The sequence below is a fragment of the Henckelia pumila genome, chromosome 2, assembly GCF_033568475.1.
Source record: "Henckelia pumila isolate YLH828 chromosome 2, ASM3356847v2, whole genome shotgun sequence".
Lineage (NCBI taxonomy): Eukaryota > Viridiplantae > Streptophyta > Magnoliopsida > Lamiales > Gesneriaceae > Henckelia > Henckelia pumila.
This window is the reverse complement of record NC_133121.1, coordinates 35,307,316-35,317,810: the sequence shown is the minus strand read 5'-3', so window position 1 is coordinate 35,317,810 and position 10,495 is coordinate 35,307,316. Positions and strand designations below refer to the sequence as shown.

Below are 10,495 nucleotides of genomic sequence, written 5' to 3'. Positions count from 1 at the left end.
ATTCTCCAATTCGATCTGTTTTTGCTCTATCTCCATCATCTAATTAATTTCAGTTCGGATAAGAGAATTCTGATATACTTCCTATCTGTTCCAGACTCTAAATCAGAAATGAAACATTCATCGGTCGGCGAAGTCAAGGATAGTAGATAAAATAAGAATATATTCACAGGCTCAAGAGAATAACGGTAGTAGATAAAATAATAATAATAGATCATTCTGTTCAACTTCAGTTGCTGCACTGTTCTACTTCGGATCATACTGGAATTCACCATCAGATTCTTCATCATATCCAATCTTCTCCTCAATCACAAAATCAGTTCGGTTGCGAAACTCATACTCTGACTTCTCAGTTCAGAAAAGACTTCGAAAATTTCACTGGAGATAGAGATGTCCGATCTAACAAACAATAAGATTACTGCCAATTCAATATCATGAATCGGATGTTGAGTCTCATACTGCTTCAGCTATTACTATGACTGAGCTATCACAGACTTCCTCTCAATAAGAATACCTCCCGAATCTGGATAAGACGATGCAATGCACTGAAGATTATCAGTACAGAGGAAAATAAGAAAAATACTGAAGCTCGGGTCGATCTTTTCTTCATGCCAAACAAACTGATCTCATAAGATTCGGTTCAGGTACAAGTGCATTCTCTGGAGTTAAATGAGAAATTGGCTCCACGACGATAAGGATCTCTCGAAAATCTGCTATAGAACTCAAAATATTCAATTATCAGGTACAGATGTCGGTTTGGCTTCAATCAAAACAGCTTCGGTCAGGCAATGATCACAGAAATTCCAGATCTAAAATTAATATGATCGAGGAAAGGGCATAAATATGTATGGGTATTTTGAAAATTTCATAGAATGCAATACACAATATATATTCTAATCTACATGGGGAAGAAAGAAGCCACATTATTGCCTAGTAGAAACCGAAATGCAAGAGCTTAAATAAGCTAAACCCGAAACAAAGGGGAAAAGGGGCTGCTCGAACAGCTTGAGCCATGGGTGAGCTGCGACGGAGGTGGTGACTGGCCGAAGCTACTGGAGGGACGGCGGCAGAAATCTTGAAGAAGGAGAAGAGCCGATCGATTTCTTGGAGAAGGGGATGAATCGATCGCATAGAAGATATAAAATGAGAGAAAGCGTGAGTTGTGTGTGTGTGAGGCGTGAGAAATGAGTATGTAGTGTTGGGAGGCTAGGGTTAAATGGGGATAATGTTTAAGTGTGTAGGTATAGGTATTGAAGTGCTACACTTTATTAAAAGTGCTACTCACAAAATAGCAACTTAGGACTATGAATTAAAATGCACTAAAAAAAATACAAGCTTGAAAATCCTAATTTAAAATATTAAATTTGATTTTTCTAGTCCGGGAATAAAAATGCAAATTTTCGCAAAAGTTAAAAATAATAAATTCTAATGCGCGGGAAAAATATAATATTTAGCCAATTAACACAAAAAATTAAAATAATTTAAATCATAAATATTAAAGACTGATTTAGGCATGAAAATCCAAAAATTAAACACTTAAAATATTCTGATGTCACGGCGAAGAGTAAAATATTTTACATAACAAGTAGAGCGATTAAAATAATTTAAACAAACTAGACTAACATTTAAAATCAATTTAAATAAACAAACAAGCGGAAATAAAAATCTTTAAAATGATTTGGACAATTAAAAAAAATTTAAATAAATAAACTAAACATTTCAAATAGTTTAAAATAATTTAAAATAACTAACCGCTAAGCTTAGGCTATTTAAAATAAATAAGTTGGACACTCAAAAATATTTAACAAAATAAGCTAAACAGTAAAAATCATTTAAGAGAATAAGCTAAACAATTAAAATCATTTAAAAGGATATACTAAACAATTAAAATCTAAATCATTTAAATAAGAAAAAAACCTAAACCTTTAAAATTTTAACACAATTTAAATTGCACAATAAAATAATTTAGACAGATAAATTTAAAAAATTTAAAAACATTAATTAAATAGTTAGTAAAATCAAAAAAAATCATTTTAACAATAATAAAATATTTTATTAGCACATAATTTCAAATAAAGAATTTAAATCAATTAAACGTAAAAATAATAATCATAATATTTATTAAATTTAATACATGTGATTTAGTAGATTAGATTTTAGGTGATATACACACACACAACATGCCGAGTGTGTGAGAGAGAAAACAGGGGCGGGCGCGCGAGGTAGTAGGTGCGGGCGCACATGTGTTTCTGCCTATCAACATCAAAATTCCTTCGTCAGCGCGGGCGCGCAAAGAGAGTGACGCGGGCGCACATGGGTTGCGCAAAACATGCGTAGGCGTGCATAGGCTTCGGCCTGGTTGATTTATTTTTGCATTTTCTTCAAGGTTTTCTTCTCTTCCTCGATCTTTTTGGCTTCAACAATATTATAATAATTCCCAAAATTATTTCCATGCTCTCCAACTAAGTTTCCATGGATCTCAAACCCTTTAATTCTTGATGGCAAATTAAGAGACATTTCTTGGAACAATATGAATCTTCGAACGCCTTCTCATCGATCCATCTCCTCTAGATTCATATCATCACCGATCCATGGCTAAGTTTGCGGGTTCAATGGGGTTGATGCTCTATCCGGGCTATAGACGAGAGGATTGAAATTATAATCTTATCATAGTTATAGCTAAGTTTGCGGGTAATTATTGGGGATAAAGCAAAACCGGGTGTAAAATCCGGCGTTGCGTAAAAATAATCTCAAAGGAAGTGTGTTTTGTAGAGGTAATTGGAAGAAATGGACACTTGAGAGTGAAACTTGCACTGATATGTCATAGGTTGCTAAGCAGTCTTGAAACGGATTCTGTCTAAGTTGCAAGTAACTGGAATGACATCGCACACACATACATTCACGCTAAACCGAAGTTGTATTATGAAAGGTTGAGAGTATTCGTGTTTTTAATCTAACATAGAACTTCTCTGAGGTTGTTACTTTCCATGAACCGTTCTTACTTTTGTTTGTGTTGTGTTTTTGTTGCATTGTTTGTCTTGCTCGAGAGCGAGCAAGGTTTAAGTATGAGAAAATTGATCAGTGCATTTTGTGTGAATTATTTTTTGTTATTTTTATGTCTATTTTGTATGCATTCATATTGTTTTATGTGTGTTTTTATTTGTTTTATTGCATTTGTATGCATTTCACTCTCCAGATTTTATTTGTAGGAAAGATGAGAATTTAAAAGTGTTTTGTGCAAAAGAAAAGAAAAGAAGGGAAGAGAAGCTTGAAGCGCCACAAATATGAAGAAGTAGAGCTATAGCTCTATGCAGCAGCTCTATAAGCTCTATAAAACAGCTCTAGGAAGAAATGAAGAAAGAGCGCTATAGCGCTTTGTAAGAGAATAAAGTAGCACAATAGTGCTTTGAAGGAGAAGGAAGCGCAATTGCGCTGGAAAAAGGCGCTACTGCACTTGATGTTGTGCATGGAGGAAATTAAGAGCAGAATAAGTCTTGCTCGAGCGCACGTTTATGCACTCGAGCGAGCCTGGAGGAGCGTGAAAAGAAAAGAGACAAAACATGTCTCGCTTGAGCATAGCTTTATGCCCTCGAGCGAGAGATCGCGAATCAGAATTTTCCGAAATTAAAACTCTTATTTTGCGGGCTTTATTTCTTGGGTTTTATAAGACATATAAATACGAGATTGAAGAGAAGAAAAAGGGGAATCGCACGCAGACAGAAGGAGGCGGCGACTAGGAGGCTTGAAGATTTTAAGAACACTCCAATCTAGTTTCTTCTTCTTTTTTTTTTTATTTTTGAATTATTGTTTTCAATTATTTATTAGTTTTTCTTCAACCAAGAACGCGAGATTGGGTTGAAAAATTTTATGTCGAACATGTGGATGTTGATTTGGGATTTTTTAGATTATTATCTAGATTATTGATTTTTGAATTTATATTTTGTTCTTGTGAATAACCTAATCAATTATTTGCTTTCTTGTTAATTGATTCTGAGTCGACAGAGGAGGAATTGATTTTGATCGCTCCAGTAATCGACATATGGTTAAATCGACTAGAAATAGTATTCGATTTCAGTATGCGGTTTTAGGTGAAAACTGAATTCTCATATTCCCAATGCATTCGAATTTTATTTGAATTATGAAAGATTAATCCGTCAATATTTTAATAGGTTTAATTTTTCTAGAAATAGACTGTTAAATAAATTAGAAGAATTCGTCGTGATTTAAGATTAAATCTAGATCCTAGATTTGCCACTTGTTTGCATAATTTATTTGGTACCTGCGTGTGTCTTGGTTGTATTATTTTAATTAAATTTATTTTTCTTCTATTTTAAATTCTTATTATTTTTAATAATCAAATTTTTATTTAATTCATTGCACCCTTTTTTATTATTCTGTCTAGATTAAGCTAAATAATTAATTCTTGAGAATTGACTACAGTCTCTGTGGGATCGATACTTGGACTCTCTGTCCACTTACTATTACTTGACCTAGTATATTTGCTAGTAAATACGGAATTAGGCGGTCAGTAAACTTGATCTATCCATGCTCCAAATGAGCAAAGGAAAAGAAATGCTTAACCAGAGGCAGGTTAAACACAGAGCCACATTCCAAAAACTTTTTCAGTCCCGAAACTTCTAGCATGGTGAAGATGGTTGTGATGCCTTCATGATTGACGGATTTGGCTTCCTCAAGTCAAAAGCCACACTATTATTTTGGAGACATATTTACTGCTGAAAGGGATATGAAACAAAGTGAAAGAACAAAGGATTTGAAAGAAAGTAAAACTGAGAGCAAAAGATATGCAAAAAAACTTGAGAGAGATATGAAAGCATAAAGAGTAGGAAGCAAGCAAGTGTACTATATATATTATTAGGTAGGACAATCACAACCAGACACGTGTATGTAGTGTTGTGGTTTGAATTTTAAAAGTTTTGAAAAGAGCGGCCAATCAGTTATTTTAGTAATCGTGTATTTGAAAAATTAATTGCCTGAATTTAAGATGAATATAAAAATTTTTGCAGGTAATTAATGAATGATTTAAAATTTTTTCCCACTAATCACAATTGATTGCATTAACAAATATTTTATATGTCAGCCGGTGGATAAGATCAAGCCTTTCCATATAGTCGCTCGACCTGTCAGGTGAGTGTAAGTTTATGTACCGGGTGACAATTGGATTATCTCGCATGACACAATGCTTTCTTCATTATGGAGAAGTAATCCCCCCCTAAGAGCATGCATCATGACAAATCACTACAACAAAAACGGGATACAACAACGGATATAATCCGTTGTCGTAAGGGTAAAAAAACCGTTGTAATTTAAGGTGTTGTCGAAAATATACCCAACGACTTTCAAACGACAACGGTTCAAAAGACAACGGATTTTATCCGTTGTCGTTTCAAAATCCGTTGTCTTTTCCTTATAACGACAACGGTTTTTATCCGTTGTCGTATATAGAACTTTTAACAACACCGAAAATTACAACAGTTTTAAAATGACAAAGACAACATATTTTATCCGTTGTCGTTGTTCAATAACAAAACAAAAAAAAATTAATATACCAATTTTTAATATTATAAATAAAACAAAATTTAAAATTTCTAAAATAAAATTTAATATACAATTTTTCAATATTACAAATCAATATTCTAATTCTAAATTCTAAATCAATCTACACTAGAAAATATATCGATCGAGTTATGAACAAGTCTATATAAATTAACTCGAAACTTTCCTATACATCGAGTTATGAACTAATCTATATAAATTAACTTGAAACACTCCTTCTAGATTAACATCCACCATTATCCCTTGCATCCCGACTATCTGCACAAGTTGAAAAATTCAAGTAGTAGAAAAAAGTATCAACAACAGTAAACATCAGAATTGCCTTTCTCATCATTCTTATCTTCTTCTACAAAAACACAAGAAATAAATTAAGTCACTGCAGATTTTTATAATTTGAGTATACATGTTTCCACATCTAAGAAGATTTCAAGAACACAAAACACAGCAGTTTCATCAATTTCTTCATTAGAGTAAATTGTTTTCATGAACTGTGAACAAACACATAGATTATATTAGTAAAAAAATCAATAATGAAGAAGCAAAATGATATAAAGACAATTATTTAAGAATACTCTGAAGAAAAAGCAATACCGAATTTCAGAGTCCTTATGCTCTCGAGGACTAATCTGCAATAACACAAAGCCTATCAGAAAAATGTCAACTGCAATGCAGGAAAACCTCACAATCACCCTATAAAAAAAATAAAAATTATCTCAAACTTACCTCACTGGAAAATGCCATTAAATATTTTAATTTTTTTCTAAACGTGCAGTGAAAACAAATCTGGGAATGCCACCTTTCCCTCGATTTGCAATTGGATTCCTGGAAAGCCTGACATCCTGCATAACAAAGAATTTATCATGTAACACTGGGATGTTATCAATTATATCAAAAATGTTCATTGATACAGTCACTGGTAGCTTCGCATTTCACCAAATAACTTACTTTCAAGAGTTCAATATTCTTCTCCGCAGCTCAACTCATCAAAAGAATCCAACTTATCAATCAAAATTTCAGCATCTAATTGTATTTCATCCAAAAAAGATAAAACAATACAAAACAAGTAAAATCCCCATAAGTGTACTTCCTGCTAGCAAATGTCAAGCCCAACCAAAACAATCCATAAAGCATACAAATTCTAGACTGAGCAATTTTCATAAAAAAATCATAATGCATTCAATCTTGAATCAAATCAAGTGCCGCTAGTTGGATATGCAAGATAACTTGAAGCACCATTTATCTTCACACATATTTATCAAATAAATTCATTCCATGACCCAAATCACAATTGAAACACAAAAGCTAAAAAAATACTACCTTACTGTTCCGTGCTCTAAAATTAAGCAGAATCACAAAAAATGCAACAACATGTTCACAACATTTAAGCACGAAGAACCAAAAATCTGAGAAGCACAGAAATAGACTTAAGCTGAGAACAACAGAAACAGACATACTACTGCAGTTTAGCTATCATTTACCTTTCAATGCCAAATCCTAGTATTTGGATTCTTCAGCACCCACTAAAATATAGGAACCTCAGCATCACAAATCACTGATAATTCATAGGAGAAACAGAGCAAAAATGCAAGAAATAATCTTGCATGTAAGAGATGTATTAGGTCAAATTAATACCTGCACATGAGAATGTCGAGTATTTACTTATTTGTTAAGTTAAAGTACTGATTTTTGGAACATTCTTTAGCTACAACAGCCTGCTCCTCGTGGAAACAATCGTGCTTGTACATATATAATTAATGTAGCTAGCATTAATAATCACCAAGCCCACATTCAAGATTCGCAAAATCATATATACTAAGAATTAATTTACCCACGCACCCACCCAATTTTCCTAGCAAACTGGTAAATGCCTGTACAAGCCATTATCCCTTATATAGTGTAAAGCTCCCAGTTTGGCTGCACTCCACAATCACGGTTAAGAAACCAATGATAATTAATAGAATGAGATGCTATTGAGAAACCAAAAAATGTGTTAATTAATTAATTAATTAATAATGGAACACGAATCCATAATCAACAGATGCATGCAGCCCGGGACTTGATTATTAGCTAATCTACCTAGCTAGCGTACAAAAATAACATAATAAAATAAAATTTCTGCCCAGAACTTATAGGAGTAAAACTTCTGCAAAAAGGCGACCATATTAGTCCAATTTTTCGTCACAGCTTCATGCACAAAATCGACTAAATCCGCTCAAAGCTCTGAAATTTTTTTCGAAAGTTGTCGAGTGTTGCTATTTATGCCAAGGAAAAAGCAGAAACTGCTGAGAGATAAAGGATATCGGAGTACTCATCCAGCTGAAATTCACAACAATAAAGAATTAAGAAATAGAAAGGAAGATGAAAAACACTATTAAGGGTGGGAGGACCACGTAATTAAGTTTAAATAGCAAAGAAACCCTCTTTTCTCCCCGATGGAGTGTTTTTTTAAGGTAGAATGTCCGCTGATTTAAGTTCGAAAATACCAAGCCCAACCTTGTAAATAAATTCCAATATTTATCACAACACAATAAAAAAGGACAACTTAAACTGAATTACACCCCATTTACAACATATATGACCAACTTAAGATCAAACTCATTCAAACAATCAGAAAGTGTGATTCATTTGACGTGCAATTAAAATAAGACAACTTTCACTACAATATTCATTTTCATAAACAAATCGTGCCAAAGAGGCCAACATATAACAAACATTTTTCACCAGAAACCGATAGAGTAATCTCTCTTCTATATACTCCAGCTTAGTTATCCGACTCTCAAGTGTAGTGAATAATTATTTTGCGAAAACAAAGTATAAACGATTAACGATATACAACCTACCTTCACCAAGCGTGCCAAGGATCACCCCATCTAACTATTTCCCTTAGCATTTTGTCAAGATCAGGGTCGTCCCTACAAAAAAGTCAAACCAAGAAATAAGTATAGCACATTAAGAAGTCACGAACAAATCATTTCGTTCTACCCCTGCATGAATGGCTTCCTCGATTCCTTCTCCCACAGTCCCACCTATGGGGAAAAAAAACCAAAAGGGTATCCATGCATAAAACTTGGAATGTAAGAATACTGAATACAGATGAAGCTACAAAATTAGAACCTCCGTATGAACACCATACTCCGTGGAAGTATCAACGTGTCTGTAACCAGCCTGCAGCCAAAATTAAATCAACTCAAAATTAATTCACACTTGCAAAATTAATATATAAAGCTTAGTATATTAAATATATATCATGATTAGCTCCAGAAAGTACGTACGTAGCTCCACTATGGCTGTGTAAATAGATTGGCGAGGGGATTCAGTTCTCCAAGTGCCGAAGCCTACAGCTGGTATTTTGTTGCCACTCCGCAATTTAAATGATTCGACGTATTCTTCATGAGAAACAAATGTTTCCTATGACATGATGATGAAAAGATTTACAGTACTGATAGTTCTGGTCACTCAATTAATTCATTTTTATAGTAAGGATTTGGGCGGACAAGGTTGGGGAAAAGATATCGAATGGCGGGCACGTTAAGTAATTATGTGTCTGTGCCTTAACGCTTGCATATATTCTGTCAAGATCATGCTTTATGGACACAAGATCATTGTGAGAACATCACCACCTTTAAAAATTAACTCAAAACTCACATAATATATTATATTTTCTAAATATTCTGCACTGTCCAGTCCTACTAACATCAACATGGGCACCAACAAAAATTTCCAACAACCGAGATAACTTTTACCAGCAGCAGTTAATTATATCCATAAAATCAAGCTGTCCCTAGAATAAAACCATAAAACCGTTAATCAACAAGTTCATAACCAAAGTGCTACATTTTTTTAATCATAATTCACTAAGAAGCTCCACTGAGGATGGACAACACCCACATCAAACATTACGGCGAGAACCGCATTCCTACTCGCTAAAACAGTCAAAACAACAAATTTATTTAAACACAAAAAAATAAGATAATCTGCACACTCATATACACGTAATAAATTAGCATTATTCATGGCTGACAAAGTTTTTTACCTGCAAACAACAGTGAAAACAACAAAACCACGGGCACCCACACTGAATAAATGCCAATCTACAGTCTACATACATATTAACGAAAAAATTTCAAAAATCCCATACAAAATATATGGCAATAAAGTTCAAATATATATATATAGACACATCTAGACACACAGTAAAAAGAATAAGCAACAAAAATGAAAAGGGTCAAAGATTCACCAGTGCTTCAAGAAGTAGGAGGATCTTTCTGCAAATCTTTGAGCTCCTTCAAGATCCGCTTGGAAACCCTCTACCCAAAACTTGTCCGATCTAAGTAAAAAATTACGAAGACAAAAGAGAACCAATATTGACATCTATGGTCGAACAGGGGTGACAGCTTCGAAGCTTTAGGTTGCTACTATTGGCATCAAAATGAAGCTTAGGACGACATCTTACCGAATTCTATCTCCAAACACATATTTCCGACGCGGTGGCAGCGAATCGACGGGAAGAAGTGGCGGCTAGGGTTGGGTTTTGGGAGAGTAGTGAGAGGAATAGCGCGATAAGGAAGAAAGGGGTAGACAAAATTAAAGACGAAAAGTCATATATCAAATTATTATTATTATTATTATTATTATTATTTATTTTTTTAAAAAAGGAAAAAAAAAAAAGGACAACGGTTTAACATAATATGTTGTCTTTGATTCCATAAAACAACATAAAAACACAACGATTTTAATAACCGTTGTGGTAGATCCCAAAAAAAGGCATATAGACAACGCTTAATTAAAACCGTTGTCGTAGGTCATAAAAAAACGCGCTCATAGACAACGATTTTTAAAAACCGTTGTCTTTGACATATAAAATACAATGGTTTTTTAAAAACCGTTGTCTTCTTTCATTAAAATATGGCCAACAACAACGGTT

The 10,495-nt window shown here is 33.7% G+C and overlaps 1 long non-coding RNA gene across 13 annotated transcripts; it reads right to left on the bottom strand.

Annotated features, from left to right (window-relative positions):
• Positions 1 to 5,576: 5,576 nt before the first annotated feature.
• Positions 5,577 to 10,153, bottom strand: LOC140881407 (uncharacterized). 13 transcript variants are annotated; one of them, XR_012149954.1, is made up of 10 exons: positions 10,025 to 10,153; positions 9,809 to 9,898; positions 9,605 to 9,669; positions 8,844 to 8,979; positions 8,686 to 8,736; positions 8,554 to 8,597; positions 6,517 to 8,483; positions 6,295 to 6,410; positions 6,163 to 6,197; positions 5,577 to 5,829 (listed from the first exon to the last, which is right to left on the bottom strand). It is a non-coding gene; the product is annotated as an uncharacterized lncRNA (long non-coding RNA). The 13 variants fall into 13 exon arrangements; XR_012149953.1 differs by having other exon boundaries at positions 6,517 to 8,597; positions 8,840 to 8,979; XR_012149956.1 differs by lacking the exon at positions 8,554 to 8,597 and having other exon boundaries at positions 8,840 to 8,979.
• Positions 10,154 to 10,495: the final 342 nt, after the last annotated feature.